The sequence below is a fragment of the Nycticebus coucang genome, chromosome 6 (genome assembly GCF_027406575.1).
Source record: "Nycticebus coucang isolate mNycCou1 chromosome 6, mNycCou1.pri, whole genome shotgun sequence".
In the NCBI taxonomy this organism is placed as follows: Eukaryota; Metazoa; Chordata; class Mammalia; order Primates; family Lorisidae; genus Nycticebus; species Nycticebus coucang.
Window position 1 is genome coordinate 80,354,073 of NC_069785.1, and position 16,492 is coordinate 80,370,564.

At 43.9% G+C, this 16,492-nt stretch overlaps 1 protein-coding gene and 1 pseudogene across 1 annotated transcript in view; both read right to left on the reverse strand.

Moving 5' to 3' along the window:
• The window catches only part of TMEM266 (transmembrane protein 266), a 124,968-nt gene that overhangs the window by 93,363 nt on the left and 15,113 nt on the right, over positions 1-16,492 (reverse strand). The gene's annotated exons all lie outside the window — the stretch shown is intronic.
• LOC128588728 (testin-like) lies at positions 1,888-3,027 on the reverse strand (annotated as a pseudogene).

A 16,492-nucleotide genomic window follows, 5' to 3' on the forward strand; every position in this document is an offset into this window, starting at 1 on the left:
CTCAGCCTCCCAAGTAGCTGGGACTACAGGTGCCCACCACAATGCCTGGCTATTTTTTGTTGGAGTTTGGCTGGGGCCAAGTTCAAACCTGCCACCCTCGGTATATAGGGCCAGCACCCTACTCACTGAGCCACAGGCACTGCCCCCTATAATGAACTATTTTTATTTTTATTATTTTTTTAATGAACTATTTTTAATTTAAAAATGTAGATAAGGTGAAAATTGGGAAGTACATGAAAGTATAGATAAAGGGCCGTGGGAATTCAGAGGCAGAAGGGACAGCTTCCAACTGGTTGGGTTGTTTTTTGGGGAGGACAGAGTCTCAAGCTGTTGCCCTGAGTAGAGTACCATGGTGTCACAGCTCACATCAACCTCAAATTCTTGGGCTTAAGAGATTCTCTTGTCTCAGCCTCCCAAGTAGCTGGGACTATAGGTACCCGCCACAACGCCCGGCTATTTTTCTTGTTGCAGTTGTCATTGTTCTTTTAGCTGGCCCAGGCTGGGTTTGAACCTGCCAGCCTCAGTGTATGTGGCCAGCGCCCTACCCACTGAGTTATGGACACCACCCCTGGTTGAGTTCTTTTTATTTTCCTGAAGTAGTCTCCAGGTGGCTGTTCTTACCTACAGGCTTCATGCTTCAGGCACATCCTATAATGCTGCCACTGATGACTCTTTTGAAGCACAGCAATGATCTGCTCATTCCCTACCTTAACATGCAACGGTTCCCACAGCTTACTGAACACAGTCTCAATTTCTTGGCCAGGGAATCAGAGCCTCCCACCATCTGGCCCCAACCTTTTAAGCCTTTCCTCATCCTTCTAATGCACCATGCTCTGGCCACCTTATCTGTTCCCAGTGCATTCAATTATTCACCTCTCTGCCTCCTGCTTATGGAATTCTCTCCGCTTGGAACATGGATCCCCCTAGTCCACAAGGCCCTTTCATACCTGGCTCGCTAATCCAACTTTCCCTTACCCAGCTTTCTCTCTCTCTTCCCCACTTCAATTGTACCTCTCTCAGGGTATGAATCATGTTTCTACCTTCAGTTATAGTGGTTTATGCTCATGTATTATCTACTCTAGACTATAAGCTCATTAAGGTCAGTGTTCATAATCAGCAAATTTAAAAAGAAATCTCTCATTTCTATCTGCCAGATTTAATTCAATTGCTTTCTAAAGGCAGCAAAATAATACAAGGTCCTTGGATGGACCAATGAGTGTGCTTCCTGCACTCAAAAAGTATTCTTCTATTACCCATCACAATCAAAGGACAGTTCTCAACAGGCCAATGCTATGCTGGGGACAGATGGGTAGAGGTGCCATCAGCAGCAAACATGCAAGGTCATCTTCGTGCCTAAGGAGAAACATGGCTGAGCAATTGTCTAGCAACTGATCTTCCCTTGTAGCACATAAAAAAAAATTAAGAACTTTATTTTTTTATGGCAGTTTTTAGGTCTACCAAAAAACTGAGCAGAAATCACAGAGCATTCCCATATGCCTCCTTCTCTGCTTCCTAGTTTCCCCTGTTATTACCATGCTGCACTGGTGCTCGTTAAGAGTGATGAACCAGTACTTATTCACTAAAGTCTATAGTTTATATTAAGGTTCACTTTTCTTTAGTACTGTGGGTTTTGACAGCTCCATGTCATGTGTCCACCATCATAATATCATACAGAATAGTAAAACTATCAGCTCTAAAAATCCCTTCCATTCCACTTTTTCATCTCTCCTGCACTCCTCCTAAATGCTCGGCAATCAATGATCTTTTTTTTTTTTTTTTTTTTGCTTTTTCCAGAATGTCATATAGGTAGAATCATACAGTTTGTAGCCTTTTGAGACTGCCTTCTTTCACTTAATTATATGATTTAAAGTCCCTTCATGTCCCTTCCTAGCTTGATAGTACTTTTTTTTGTTTTGTTTTCATGTCAACCAGGAATTCACAGCAGATCCTGCAGATGAAACAAGCCAGGTGGGCGGTTCCTGTAGCTCAGTGGGTAGGGCGCCAGCCACATGCACTAGGGCTGATGGGTTTGAACCCAGCCCAGGCCTGCTAAAACAAAAAAATAGCCGGTGTTGTGGCGGGCGCCTGTGGTCCCAGCTACTTGGAAGGCTGAGGCAAGAGAATCGCTTGAGCCCAGGAGTTTGAGGTTGCTGTGAGCTGTGATGCCTTAGCACTCTACCGAAGGTGACATAGTGAAACTCTATCTCAGTGAAAATAAATAAATAAGTAACTGGAGCCGGTGCCACAGGCTCTCGTAGCTAGTCCTTTCAGCATACACGGCTGCATCTCCTTCTTCCATACTCGTCTTGCAGTAACAGAAGGAGTGCTGAGTTTTGTTGTGCTTGGCAGATTTTTCCTCCATGGCCTCCGCTGTTACTGAGGTGCTCTGTCCCCACTGGGGATGCACATTTGGTTGGGCCTTGAGCCTTGAGCATCCAGCTCACAGGGAAGTTTGACGTCACCTACTCCCAGAACCTCATTCTTGTATTTCTTCACAAATTGCTCCATTTCCTTCACCTCTTTGGGAAGCAACTCATGGCACTTTGAAGGGTCCTGGTCATGTGTAGGGAGCTGCTTTGCCAGCTACTCCTTCCGGGCCTGTCACTGGCTGCTTTTCCTTGGGCAATGTCTACATGTACTTAACTGCCTTGCCAATGCCTGATCTGGACCAGAGGAGCCCATTCACAGTGGCTGTGTTGAGGAAGAGATTCTTCTTGGCAGCAACTGGACTTGTCAATATCATGACACTGCCTTTATACATGGGAATTCCATCTGATTTTAGCTTTGCAATTAGGGTGGTATACTTGGTGTCTTCAAAAAGTCTCCCCACCTTTCTATCCTCTTCATTGCTCAAGAGGATATCATGTTCTTTTTGGCAGTTATGACATGTTTTTCTCCAGAAGTGCAGTTTGAATCCTTTACATTTTTCTTTGAGTTTTGAACAGGGGTTCCAAATCCTTGCTTACGACCTAAGCCCGTCTTCTTAGTTTTGGTTTCCAGGTCTATGTCCGTCAGGCGGGATCCCATCCTTCTGCCTGGGATCTAACACCCAGGCTCTGTTGGCCTCTGGTTCCACTGCAGTGGAATCTTTTATAGCAGTGGTTCTCAACCTGTGGGTCGCAACCCCTTTGTAACAATGAAAATAATCAGGGCAGTAGGAAGGTTGAGAACCACTATAATAGCTCAGCTATTACTGTTGTCTTTTTTGACCTTTACCTGTGCATTTATTCAACGCAGCCAGCCCCCTTGCTTGAAAAATCAGACACACTGCCCTGGGCTCAGCACCTTTTCTCACACCAGATGGTCCTCAGATCTGAAGGCAAGATGAGGGTGGAAGTGGAAAGCCTGTAGCAAGGTGTGCAGAGGGGTCGTGTTGAGTGCACGGACAGAGCACAGAACCACTCAACATGACCCCTCTGCACACCTTGCTACAGGCTTTCCACTTCCACCCTCATCTTGCCTTTGGGTCTGAGGAACACCTGGTGTGAAGACCCTCTTAGGTGATCCAGGCCCAGGTAATGTACTTTCCACAGCCCTTGTGGCATCTGGTGGTACTGAAGAGATATTCAGGAGGGAAAGATAAATCCTTGCTTCCAACAATCCAGATGGAAGAAGCTATTAACATAAAGTAGTTTGTGAAAAGTACCAAAGAATTCTGGAGATAGTAAATACAGTTAGTACTATAGTTATATCTTAGGAGACTTGTACTGTGACTTTCATTAATCCCCTTCGCCCTCCCCAGACATTTTAGTTTCCTCACCTCTAACTACAGACTCACAGGGATGGATTAGGTCCTGGTTTTTCAGAGGGTGGTCCCCAGGGCATTGGGGTCTCCTGGGAACTTGTTAGAAATGCAAATTCTCAGACTCCATCCCAGACCTAGTGAATCAGAAATTTGTATCTTAACATGATCCCCAGGAGGTCTGTGGAACATTATAGTGCTAAGATGTGTGATCTTTAAATTTCCTTTCAGTTCTAAGCCTCTATAGTCTGTGACATTTCCTGTGACCCTGTCAGGAGGTGGCTGCTGGGAGTCCCTGGAAGGATGCTGACTGGCTGGGCCCTGAGCAAGCCTGAGGGAGTCTCAGCAACCAGGCTCCAGTGCCAGGTGGCCAGGCATGGCAGATAGCCACTGACTGTAGGTTACTGTGACCCTCCTGGAGATTTGTGCTGCCCTCCTGCCAGGGTAATAGCTCGAGCTGTCATGATGGAGCATGACCCTGAGACAGTTACTGGGGGTGGTGCCCTGGTGCAATGAGCTCTGCCTGTTCATGCGGGCTTCCCCTGGGGACGTGGCCTCCTCTTATCATGGAGCCGGCTCAGCTGCTCTGCTACCCCTTAGGTTGCTGGGTAGTCAGAGTAACAAGAAGGAAGGGTAATCAACAAGGAAGACTTATAGCAAGTCCTGAAGATGTGGACACAGGAAAGAGGTTGCCTGCTAAAATCTGTTCCCCTAAAGACAAAGAAAGCTTCAGGTGTCAAAAGCTTCAGGTGATCAGTCTCAGGCTGATCAATCATGTGACGGGAGGACATGGGAAGCAGCAAAGTGGGCTCTACATAGACTTCCTTCCTCTGAGTGACAGAGACAATTCTCCTGGATCTCAGTTTCTGGAAGACCAGGCTCATCTATTCCAACACTGTATGTGAGCCCATGAGACATGTCTGGCATGTGACTAGGTGATGGGAATGCAAGTGGTATTTATGGAGCTGACAGTTTGGAAAATTTTCTAAAGAACCTTTCAGCTTAAACGTTCTATTTTGAGGTCCAGGCTTTGGGCTCCAATTTGGGTTCAAATGTGAGCTTTGTAAATGACTGGCTGGGTGTGAGCAACCTCTTAACTGTTTTCTCATCTAAAGAATGGGGTTAACAGTTCCCCTTTCGTAGGCTGCTATAAGTAAGCAGAAAGCACCTTATAAGAAGTCAGTACTCAACACATGTGCTCATTAGACATGAGCACGTGCCCAGAGTGGGCTGCATGCTCCGGTGAGGCCCAGTAACTTCGCGTGGCTGCTGAGCATGGGAAATGTAGCTGGCACATTTGACATGTGCTGTTGAGTGCAAAATAAACTGAACATTTGAGACCTAGTGTATTAAAAGAATACAAAACATCTCATTAATAATTTTCACGTTTGACTACATGTTGAAATGATAATACTCTGGATATATTGTTTATACCAATATATTTTATTTATTTATTTATATATTTATTTTTTTGTGAGACAGAGTCTCACTTTGTCGCCCTGGGTAGAGTGCTGTGGCATCACAGCTCACAGCAATCTCAAATTCTTGGGCTTAAGCGATTCTGTTGCCTCAGGCTCCTGAGTAGCTAGGACTATAGGTACCTCCTTTTATATATACCAACCAAGAGGTGCCAACTCCTCTCAAATTTATATAAGAAATGTCTCTGTAATTTCATGCTTTTCTCTATTTTCACTGCTACCTTATTCAGGTTCTCATTGTTTCTTGCTTGGATTCCTGGCATGGCCTCCTAGCTGCCCCTGTATGCCACCTCTCCTATCTATCCTTTGTTCAGCTAGTCATCTTCTAAAAAAATAATGTGACCATCCTTTCCCCTATTTAAGACCCTACCTGGATCCCTGGATCACAGACAAATGCTTAAACTCGTTGGTATTATATATAACATTTTGCAATTTACTTCTCCACATTTCTATTTCTAATACTTCAACTCCACACATTCTATAACTCAGCCACAAGAAACTTCTGAGGAACCCCTCCCCCCATATGACATCCTCTTCCCCCCTCTGGGCTTTTCTACTGTTTCTTTCCTAACTTCTCCAGGCCCAGTTGTTGCCTCTACATTCCCAAAGTAACTTGATGATAACTTTTTTTTGGAGACAGACTCTCACTCCGTCACCATGGGTAGAATGCCGTGACATCACAGCTCACAGCAGGTTACAGGCGTGAGCCACTGTGCTCAGCCGTGTTGCTGTCTTTTCATCTGTGTCTACGGCTAAACTATCAACCCCTGGGGGAGCCAGGCCTATGTTTCACTTAACGGTATCACCAGCAGCTGGCCCAGGTCTGACTACTAGAGGACATTTCAGTGGCCCTTGAGGGAAGAAGAGAGGACAGGACCTCAGGGAATGATTATGTTCACAAGGCAGGAAGAGGAGCCACCGGCAGGGTGCCCTGAGGGTAACGAGCACAACTCTATATGTAGAGTTACAAAGGCTAGACAGAGAAGTTCAAGGAGATGGTTGAACGCTGCAGGGAGTTTTAGACAATGCGGTTGTGAATAGGTCACCAGCTCTGGAGACTTGGAGGTCTCTGGTGACCTCCAAGAAAGACATTCCAGGAGCCTGAGATGGGAGCTGATGAGATTTGAGGGACCCAAGAGAGAGGAGTGTTGAGGAAGCAGAGCCTCCCACAGCCTTTGATGTTGGCCCCTCTGTATTTGTTGGATCACTTTCCCCTTCTTGGGCTTCTATGATGTGACATTTTAACATGTCAGATTCCTTCAAGGGCTCCTTTTTCTCTACCGCCCTTTAAATGCCAAGGTTTCCAGGGTTCTATTTTTAGCTTTTGGCTCTGCTTAATCCAAACACCTTCTCATTCATGATGATTTCAATAATGTGCACTCCTGATGACCCACGTTCTTATCTGCTGCCCTGGGCTCTCCCTGGGCCTCAGACCCACAGTTGTTAGTTCTGCCGCCAGACATGTAGCTCTCCCAGAGGTACAACCACCTGGCATTTCTGAAACTCAATAATAATAATGGCTTGCCACCGAAAACCTGCCCCTAAAAACTTGCTTCCCAATTTTCACCAACTATACCTATACTACTAGAGGGTATGACCACAAATTTTCTTATTCTTTTTCTGTTATCTAATCATTTTTAAAAGTTTTATCAATTCTATCAACTCAATAATTCAGAAATCTATCCCCTTTTTTCCAATCCCACTTACACTGCTTGAATTCTGTCCCCAGAATTTCTCAGCTGTATTATTACAATCTCTTCATGTCCAGTCTCAATCCCTCCTTCCAGCATTTTCCATGTTGTTTCCAAAGCAGTCTTTTTCTCCACTATTTAAAAAAAATTTATGCATAATTCACATACAATAAAACACATGTGTTATAACAGTTTGACAAGGGTGAACAGAACCACCAACCCAATCAAGATGTAAAATACTTCCATAGCCCCCAGAAAGTTCCCTTGTGACTCTTTGCAGTCAAGCTCCTTGACACCCAGAGGCAACTTCTGTCCTGATTTCTATCACCATAGATTAGTTTTGCCTGTTGTTGAACTATGTACAAATGAGATCACATGGTATGGATTATTTTGTGTCTGGATTCTTCAGCTCAGCATAATGTCCGTGAGATTCACTTTGATTATTGCATTTACTGGTAGTTTTCTCCTCAACATTGCTGAGTAGTATCCAACTGTATGGATATACCACAAGCTGTTTTTCTATTTACCTGCTGATGGAAGATCAAATGACTTCCAGTTTTGGTCTTATAAAAAAAGTTGTTAGAAACATTCTTGTGTCTTGTGTTGTCTTTTTTTGGACATAACACTTTCACTTCTTTTAGGTAAATAGATAGTAGTAGAATTGCCAGGTGTATGTTTATCCTTGTATGAAACTGCCAAACAGCTTTCCAAGGAGGTTGTGAGAACCAGACTGATGCTATCTTAGGAGTTAGGTGCCTTCTTAGGAGTCAAGTTTCATTTTCTCCGCCATTTTGTTTATAAGTTTCACTTACCTGTAAGAGCAAGCAATTCCCTAAAATCATGAGACAACCACCCCCCAGTCAGGAACCGCCCTCTGGATCAGGCCATATGGCAGGCCCAATGGCAGCCAATCCAGAAGCTGCCCCTTTGTTCAAGTTGTATATGCCCCACTTGCTGCGCCACATTATAAAAATCCCCTGTTCCAGAGCTGGAGGCTCCTGGCTTGGATCCATTGCAGCGGAGCCCCCGCGAGGCCAAGCTCGAGCTTGCAATAAAAAGGCTCTTTTGCTTTTGCATTGGAATTGGCTCCCTGGTGGTCTTTGGGGACTTCGTGATCTGGGCATAACAGTTATACCATTTTATAACACCACCAGCCATGTATGAGAGTTCTAGTTGACCAAAGAAGTTATTTTGAAATGCAAATCTGATCATACTACTTCCCTATTTAAAATTCACCTCTGGCTCTCACAAGGTGTATTCAAATTCCACAGGAAATAAACAAGCAAGGCTCTCCACCATCTAGGTCCCAACTGTCCTCCCTCATCTCTTGCTGTTTCTCTATGTGCTCCCTTGATTCCAATCATACTGACCTCACTGAGTTATTTCCTCTCATGAAGTTCCTCCACATCTTTGTACAAGCCCTTCCTTCTGCCAGAATGCCATTTTCCTTCTTATTTGCGTAGCTAATGACTATTCATCTTTTCAGAGGTGTTGGCTGATTACTTCACATCTGCACACTGCCCCCATGCCATGAGCTAATTGCTGCTATTCTGTGTTCCCATAACATATCAGGCATAACTCCATCACGATGCTGTACTCACAGCATTACGATACATTACTTTCTTCCCTCTACTTGACTGACTCTTGGATGACACCCTCTGTCCCTCCCTTCCTTCTACACTATTTGATAATGGTCCCTCACCAGAGGACACCATGCTGGGAAATGTGCACAGAAGGCTGGGTTAGCGCAGTCAGGGTCTCCCCTCCCACGCAGCTCAGACAGTCAAGTAATCACATTCATAAATGGAGGATGAGAAACTAAGTGTTCTGAACAAAGGAAGGGATGACTCCATCATCCTGTAAAAGAAGAATTTTGCCTAAATGGAGGTGGAGGGTGAGGTGAAGGCATGGAAGGTTTCCCTGAGGAAATAATGCTTGAACTGGGCTCTAAAGGAGATGTAGGAATTAATCAGGTGAATTGTGTTCCCTCCCTATGGTGGGTGTGATATGGGACTGTTCAAGAAACTGAAATTAAGCTGGAGAAGGAAGACTATGAGGGAGGAGAATGAGGTAGGGGGCAGAACAGAAACTACTAAGGGTTTAGTCACCACCTTGCTTGAGAATGATGAGCAGGAGAACTGGTGGCACCTTTCTCTGTCAACAACCCTGATGGCTCCCCACTGCTTGTCATCACACCTAGAACATGGTCAGGCATAATATATATCTGTTGAATAAATTTTACAGTGTTCACCAAGTCTGACAGCTAAAGGGAAGACAGACCACATATATTTTGAGTGGGCTGCCGGTTTGCAGGAAGAGTGTTAAAGGCATGGCTGGAGTCTGTTGAGATACAGCCAACAAAAGATGAAGAGATGAAACAGGTAAATACAGATCAGATACCGGGGCAAAGTGATGGAAGCAAGAATACAAAAGTCAATTAGTTTTGAAGAGAAAAGGGTGGGAAAATGAGGAAAGCCGAAGACAGAAACCATGAACTATTGGGAGAAGGATCTTTACAGCCACAAGGTCTAGAGCAGGGGTCCTCAAACTGCGGCCCGTGGGCCACAGGAGGCGGTGTGATTGTATTTGTTCCCGTTTTTTTTTTTTTTTTTTACTTCAAAATAAGATGTGTGCAGTGTGCATAGGAACTTGTTCATAGTTTTTAAACTATAGACTGGCCCTCCAACGGTATGAGGGACAGTGAATTGGCCCCGTGTTTAAAAAGTTTGAGGACACCCAATTCCTGGAATTTTCTACATGGTGCTGTCAAATAGGCACTTGTTCTCAGTGGTGATGTGGATCCTGCCCACGATCACTGCTGGTGACTGTGCAATTGATGGTGATGGAAGCTTTCATGATTGCTCATAATCTCATTAAATTTTCAGAAGAACTTCCAAGCATATATATGGTTTTCATCCCAATTTACAGATATGGACTTAGGTTCAAGGAGCTCAGGAACCTTCACTGTCAGTGAGTAGCTGACCTAAAATTGGAACACAAGACCATCAGACTCTATCACAAGGAGCCATGCAATGTGAGGGCCTAGTCATGTGGTTCCCTTCTTGCTGGTTTTCGAGGTTTTGCTCCATTATGCTGGATTGTCACCAGTAGTAAGCCTAAGCACAGGGCAAGGTAGGACAGGCAGTTTTTGCCAATAGGGTGGGTTTAATTTGCATAATGTGCCCCCACCCCACCCACACACACACAGGGTTTTGTAAGAGTGAACTGAGAAATCAGAAGGCAGTTTGGGAATACAGAAGGTAAACACTCTGACATTAAACACATTATCCTCTTATTGGAAAGGGAGGAGTCAGAAAGAAACCAATACACTAGAGCAGTGGTTCTCAACCTTCCTAATACCTCAGCCCTTAAGAACTATAGGGTTTTTTGTTTATTTGAGAACCGCTGCTCTAGAGTGTGTCACTGGTTAAGATGAGGTCAATGACTGGTCCATAGTCAGTGGCATCACAGAAGACTGACATGGAGACGGGTCTTCCTGGGACCTTTTGAACTCAGTGCACAAAAGCCAAGATGGCAATCGTGTGGGTGGTAACTGAGAGATTCTGGATGAGGCAGGCAGCCCTTAGAAGAGAAATATGTCCAGTAGAAAAAGGAGCCTTTGGAATAATATCCAGAGTGTTCCTGTGGAGCTACAAAGCTGTGAAGGCCCTAGGTCAGGAGACAGGTGGCTGCACCAGCAAAGAACAGCAGGTGATGGAGAACTAGCTCCATCTGTAGTCAGAAGTACTGCCGGAGGGATCTCAGTTAGAGGAGGACATGTGAGCTCCATGGGCAGTTCCCAGTTTGGGATGATGTCTTTAGGGATCTTAAAAGGAGGCATCATTTTGTGTTACTAATGACACAGACAGTGTGGTCTCTCCAGTATCACCAACCTTTTTTATGCTGTGTTTTGGCTCTTGCACTTACAGATTGAGAACTATAGTTTTTTTTGTTTGTTTATTGAGAACTATAGGTTTTTTTTGTTTGTTTGTTTTTGAGACAGAGTCTCACTCTGTTGCTATGGCACCATAGTTCACAGCAACTTAAAACTCTTGGGCCCAAGTGATCCTCTTGCCTCTGTCTCCCAAGTAGCTGAGACTACAGGCACCCATCACAGGGCCTGGATAGTTTTTTCTATTTTTAGTAGCAAGGGGGTGGTCTCAAACTCCTGAGCTCAAGCAATTCACCTGCCTCAGCCTCCGAGAGTGCTAGGATTACAGGTGTGAGCCACCACACCTGGCTACCTGTGCTATAAATATATAAACATAAATATGTTGACCTCATATTTATTTAGCATAATCCTTTATTCACTACAGTACTGTCATCTTTTCTAACCTTACGACCTATAGTGAGTTGAATTGTGTCCCTCCAAAATTCATGTCCACCCAGAACCTCAGAGTGTGACCATATTTAGAAATAGCATCAGTAGTTCAGATGAGGCCATACAAGATTAAGGTGGCCCTTCAATTCAATGACAAGTGTCCTTATAAGAAACAAAAGAGAAGGCACAGACAGGAGGGCCATGGGAAGAAAGGCAGAGATTTGGATTTATGCTGCCACAAGCCAAAGAATGCTTAGCTTTGCTGAAAAGGGTAAGGAAGGGTTTTCCTCCAGAACCTCTGGCCCTGATGACACCTCGATTTTTGGAACTTCTCCCCTCCAGGACTGTGAGAGAATAAATTTCTGTTGTTTTAGGCCACCCAGTTTGTGGTAGTACACTGTTAAGGCAGCTGCAGTAAATTATTTGCCAACACAGGAGCTGAGTACTTCCTAAAGGGGCATGCTAAGGAACTGTCGAGCCCGACAGTTCCTCAATTTGAAAAAATTGCTGAGTGAATACACTGCCCAGATTTTGAATTGTGCTCCCTGGGGTAGCATAGAGGGATCAATGGTGATGTCAGATAGTATCTAGAAGACCCGAAGGCTGTGCATCAAAAGCTTCATCACGTGGCTTTAGCTTGGAAAATTTATTAAGCACCAGGGTGTGTGGCCTCTAGCTTTGTCAGTCTCAAGGTTGAGTCAAACTTAGCATGATTAGCTAAGTCATGCTAATCAAACTCACAACAAATAAAAATCAGGCTGCAAATTTATTCATCTGTATGTGTGTGTCAAAGAGAGAAAGCTTTCCTGCCAGAATCCAAAATGCTCACGTGCAATACCAGGGGCCCAGAGTCAGAAAACCTGGAAGCTGATCTGAGGCTGTTAAGTTGCATGAAATCAAAATGAGATACAGGGCACTTTGAGTGGACTCCAGTCAGGCCACAGAGAAGCCTAGTGGTCCTCCCTGCACCACTACAAAGCTTGTGTTTCCTGCACCACAAAACCCCAGCCTGACAGAGTCTGCAGTGCGTGCTGTAAACTTAACTGTTCCCCAGCTTCTCTTATGTTTTGGGGCCAAATGCCCTACTTCTACCCACAAAGATTTTCTCTGAAAAAGGTGTTAAATCATTGATACTAAATTACAATTATGTTCTGGACTTTCCTCCCTAAGATTACAAAAAAGGTCCCCTTGACTAAAATGTTGGGTTTTTCAAATCCACGATTTATAATTTGTTTATTCCTGTAAGAACTAATATCATGTATTAGTTTTCTGCATCTGCAATAACAACGAATCACTAAAACCTTGGTGGCTTAAAACAACTAAAGCTTTTTCTGTCACAGTTCTGGAAGCCAGAGGTTCAAAATCAACATGTCAGTAAGGCTCTAGGGGACAATCTGTTCCTCGGTTCTTCCGACCTTCTGGTCACTACAGGCATTCTTGGCTTGTGGCTGCATTACTCCAATCTCTGCCTCCATGGTCACATTGCCACCTCTCCCTTTTCTGTCTCTTATCTTGTGATGGTGTTTACAGCCCATCTGATAATCCAGAATTATCTCGTGTCAGGATCCCTTAATTTAGTCACATCTGCAAAGACTGCAGATGTGACTAAAAGACAACATTCTTTATGTTCCTGAAAAGACAACATTCACGAGTTTCAGCGATTGGACATGGGTATCTTGTGCAGGACCATTTCCTGGCTTACCACACCACATCTGTGGATTTTAAAGAATACAACCTTATCTGTCTTGATATGTCTTCAATGCCTTAAACATGAATGAAAATAAATAGATAAATCCAGACAATCTTATTTCCAAATTCTAAGGCACCTACTTAGGTACTACTAGGTACTATGTATATCCCTCTTAAAGGTAATTCAGAACTTTTATACCATAGGCCCTTCAACAGAAGACTGGGTTTAATGTATGCATGGTTCAATGTGAATTGCCTCTGACAAAGAATCCATCTCTTCAGGCCAGCCTGTCAGTATAAATTGTAATCACAATCAGCATCATATATAAATCGGATCCTTTTTGCCTTGTGAGGCCTGCCTAATACCTCATCCTCCCAGGAACTCTCCAGGACGTTTTCTTACCTTCCACACCTTCGCACGATCTTGCCTTCCTTTGAGATTTCTTGCCCTGCCTGTGGGTAACTTTTCTTCCTGGGACTTGGTAAACTTCTCCTGAGTGGGATTTTCTTTCTCAAATAAGAATCAATGTATGCATGTATAATACAATATATTGTTGAAATTTTGTTAAGTAATTGTTACTGATGAACGTAAGGATAGCTAGTGATTGTCAAAGCATAAAGCAGAGTCCACACCAAAACAAGACTGTTATTTATCCTGTGGCAGGGAAAAAAAATCACCCATTTGCTTGAAGGGTCCAAGAAAAGAGAGACTATTCATTTTGGGTCAACTAACTTAGAAAATTAGATGAAGCTGAGTGTGGCTCATGCCTGTAATCCTAGCACTTAGGCAGGTGGACTACTCAAGCTCAGGAGTTTGAAACCAGCCTGAGCAAGAGTGAGATCCCATCTCTACTAAACATAGAAAAAAAAAAAAAATGAGCCAGGCATTGTGGCAGGCCTTTGTAGTCCCAGCTATTTGGGATGCTGAGGCAGGAGGATCACTTGAGCACTTGAGCCCAAGAGTTTGAGGTTGCTGTGAGCTATGACATCACAGCACTCTACCATGGTGGCAGAATGAGAATCCTTCTCAGAATAAAATAAAATAAAATAAAAATGTTTAAAAAAAGAAAGAAAATTAGATGACTATCTCTCAGGGGATGAGATATTTAACATTTAGCTAGAAAGGAAAGTTTTCTCTCAGAACTGGTAATGGGTAAGACAAGAAATAGGAGGGGTAATTTGCCATCAAGAAATAAAGTATAGATCTTTAGGAAGTAAAGTTAGAAGTCTTGATGAGATGCTTTCCCCTCAATGACACAATTTGGTGAAGAATCCATATAGACAAAATATAGCCCCAATTTATAAGTACCTGTGAATATATAAGAAAAGAACCCTAAGAATCATGGGACTCAGATTCTATATATCTAAGTCTCAGACTCCTAACCTGTTTATTTTTTTAAAGATGAATTTTATTTTATTTATTTATTTATTTAGAGACAGAATCTCACTATGTCACCCTCGGTAGAGTGCTGTGGCATCACAGCTCACAGCAACCTCAAACTCTTGGGCTTAAGCGATTCTCTTGCCTCAGTCTCCCAAGTAGCTGGGACTATAGGCGCCCGCCACAACACCTGGCTATTTTTGTTGTTGTTGTTGTAGGTGTCATTGTTGTTTGGCAGGCCCGGACTGGGTTCAAATTTGCCAGCACCAGTGTATGTGGTTGGTGCCCTAACCACTGAGTTATGGGAACTGAGCCTGTACCATGACTTCAAAAGTTTGGGAAGTTCTTTAATCTTTGTATCTTAAACAGATAGGGAACCACAGGGGATAACAGTTTTGTATTCCTATTAGCTTTTGACCACATCCAGTAATTTTCTTTCTTTCTTTCTTTTTTTGAGACAGAGTTTCACTATGTTGCCTGGTAGAGTGCTATGGCATCACAGTTCACAGCAACCTCAAACTCTTGGGCTTAAGCAATTCTCTTGCCTCAGCCTCCCAAGTAGCTGGGACTATAGGCACCCACCACAATGTCTGGCTATTTTTAGAGATGGGGGAGGGTCTCACTCTGGCTCAGGTTGGTCTTGAACTTGTGAGCTCAGGCAATCCACCACCTTGGCCTTTCAGAGTGCCAGGATTCTAGGCGTGAGCCACCTCCTTCCTTCCTAACCTGTTTAGAGGACAAGGGCTGTGGGGTGATTCTTTTTGATCACCCTCTGTTCCTACAAGAATGTGAAGCACAGGGCAAGTGTTTGATAACTGTCAGCTGAACTAATGAAACAAGAAAACGAAGGCAAATTGTCTGGTTCAGGAGGCCCCAACTAGTTGTATCATCAAATAGACACAGACCCTGCGGTCTGAAGCTTCATCTCCAACATAAGCCATGACATTCCTGTTGCCAAATGTTACAACACTCAACTCTTAATCACATTAGACAATACCAATCGCTCACCCCTCCTTCTTGAAACACGTTATTCTTTATTTGCTAGGCTTTCAGGTGACCACGCCCTCTGGTTTTCCTCCCCCCTTCACTGAACAATACCTTCTCCACTCCCTTCTCTGAGTCCCCCGTCTGACATGCCCCAGGGTCAGACCGCCCTGGGTCACTCCATCTATCCTCTCTTTCAGGGCTGAGCTGAGCTCATTCAGTATCATGGTGGCTTAAAATACCATCCATCTATGCTGTCTCTAAAATTTCTGCCTCCAGCCCCATCATCTCCCCTGAACTCGAGATGTGCATATCCAACTGCCTGCTTGGCACCTTCAATTAGATGTCTTGTAGACTTTTCAACATGATTAAAACAGAACTCTATTAAAATCAGTTTCTCGGGCGGCGCCTGTGGCTCAGAGTAGGGCGCTAGCCCAATATGCCGGAGGTGGCAGGTTCAAACCCAGCCTAGGCCAAAAACTGAAAAACAAACAAACAAACAAAAAAAGAAATAAAATCAGTTTCTCCTTCTTAAAATCAGTTTCTCCTCCATCTCCACCCAAGTAAATGGCAATTCCATCCTTCCAGTTCAGGTCAAAGCCTTGAAGTTAATGCTGACGTCTCCCTTTCTCTCCTGCCCCACATCCAATCCATCAGCAAATACTATCAGCTCTGCCTTCAAAATATATACAGAATCCAAATGCTTGTCCCCATTTCCACTGACAGCACCCTGGTCCATGCCGCTACACCTGTCACCTTGATTACTGAAACAGCCTTCTAAGTTCCTTCCTGTCTCCTCCCCACCCCCTGTGCTCTCTCCAGATAGTAGCTAAGAGACACTTCTAAAACAAACTTAGTCATGTCACTGCCCTGTCCTCAATACGCCACAGGTGTCCTGTTAAATTTTATGAAATCCAAATCCTTGCTATGGTCTACAAGGCCCTAACATCTCCCTTCCCAGTTTGACTTCCTATCCCCGTAATATCAGCATCCTCACGTCACCCTCTTTGCTATCTGCAACAAGTTATTAAACTGAATGCCTAATACATTAAAATGTATCATAAAATAGAACAGAAAGACATAATTTGAGACACAAATAGAAAAATGTGAAGGGAGAGTGCAAAGTTGTAAAGAAGGTACAGTTCTTGTGTTTGATGGATATAGTTTCAGCTTTGCAAGATGAAAAGAATTCTAGATGTGGGCTCA